Below are 1,940 nucleotides of genomic sequence, written 5' to 3'. Positions count from 1 at the left end.
AAGTCACACAGCTTATAATTGGTTGGAACCAGCCATCAGGTTGCTCTTTTCCTAGTGCAACATTCTTTTCACTCACTTGAGATTGGTTGCAGTGCTACATAATTAAAATGTTATTCAAATAAGTGAGGTAGAATTATCACCATTTAATATATATAATTTCCTTCATTGCTACTCAGACTTGATCCAATTTAAAAACCTTTGAAATTTTGAAGAACTACTTCCTAAATACACCTAAGTGTCTCAGAGTACTTTAGAACTTTTATTATATGCAAGTCCTCTAAATTGTGGTATCATTTTGTTAAAAAACGACTTGGGAGTCTTTATTCAAAATATTGAAAACCTCAAGCGTTTGAAGCTTAAAAGCAAACGCAATTACTGAACACAAAGCTTGCAAATAAGAAGATGTTAAAATGCAAAAACAAGGGAAGAACTGGAAAAAAATGAATAATTAGAGCTCAAAGGGTGTGCTGTATTTAACTTTCAAATGTTAGAATTATTCAATTTGAGAGAAAAAATCTTTTGACATAACTCCTGTTTTTTAATTGGATAAATTGATTTTCTGTACTAAAATGGAATAAGATTGAAAAAAAGCCTATAATTTTGCAAATCTAAATTTAGCAAAATATTCAAAGAGAATCAGAATACAGTCAACTTATTTGATATAGCTTGTCTTGTAAACATATATACATTGTAGAAAAGCACTCTGTATGGAGGCAAACTGGCTGTACTGATAAAAATACTTATGCCAGCATTTTTCCATATTTGAGTATAAAAATGGAATGGAGAATATGCTTCATTTAACTGAATTTCCCCTGAACTTACTAGAGTATCTCTTTACCTATGGCAAGAGAATCTTCTCAATTAAAATTATAATGGTCTTCTGAAAATAGTCAATTTTTAGGTACCTGTAATCTCAAATTTATTGTCCATACAGTGCATCTTTAAAAAAGATTTGGGGCGATTTTATGAAAAAACTATAAGACTTAAAAACACATTCTTCAGAAAATATCAGTGATGCTGTATTAAAGTCAGATATACAGTTGATTAAAGAATGTGAATAGCAGTACGAGAAATTATTTTATTCTTATTTTTAATATTTAAGTAATAAATATAAAGAGATTTTTAATACTTCCCTTGGACTACATGGACACTTGATAGTTAAAAGTTTTAGAAAGATTTTTGTTTCTGAAAATAGTTTTGATATAGAAATCTTTCATAAGTCTACCAATATAATAAAATCTTTCACACATACACATTTATTTCTGTAAACGTATGAGTATGTGTACGTGCATATATATATACCTATAAATATACATATATTATATATATATGTATAGGTATACGTGTAAGCTTTTAGAATGCCCTTTGGAATATTTCAGAGACTGGAAATTATGAAACATCTTCTCTTTAGGTGGTTGTGTGGTATTGCAAAAAGAATGGGTGCTTTCGGGCTTCCCCGGTGGCGCCGTGATTAAGAATCCGCCTGCCAATGCAGGGGACACGGGTTCGAGCCCTGGTCCGGGAAGATCCCACTTGTCACGGAGCAACTAAGCCTGTGCGCCACAACTACTGAGCCTGCACTCTAGAGCCCGTGCTCCACAAGAGAAGCCACTGCAAGGAGAAGCCCGCGCACCGCAATGAAGTGTGCCCCTGCTCGCCGCAACTAGAGAAAGCCCGCGCACAGTAACAAAGACCCAGTGCAGCCAAACTCGGGTTTAAATCAAGGTTCCACTAGTAACTAGTGGAAGGCAACTCACTAAGACGTTTCCTGGTCTATTCTAACTAGTAACTAGTCTGGAGTTAATTCCTCCTTGCCAGAGAGAACTCTTCCTTATCTATCTATCTATCTATCATCTATCTATCTTCAGAGCATCTCTCCTTTTGGGGAACTGACTATATAGCAACGTTTATTATAAAGATAATAATATAAAAGTAACCAT

The sequence above is a fragment of the Tursiops truncatus genome, chromosome 17 (genome assembly GCF_011762595.2).
Source record: "Tursiops truncatus isolate mTurTru1 chromosome 17, mTurTru1.mat.Y, whole genome shotgun sequence".
Taxonomy (NCBI): domain Eukaryota; kingdom Metazoa; phylum Chordata; class Mammalia; order Artiodactyla; family Delphinidae; genus Tursiops; species Tursiops truncatus.
This window is presented reverse-complemented; position numbering follows the sequence as displayed.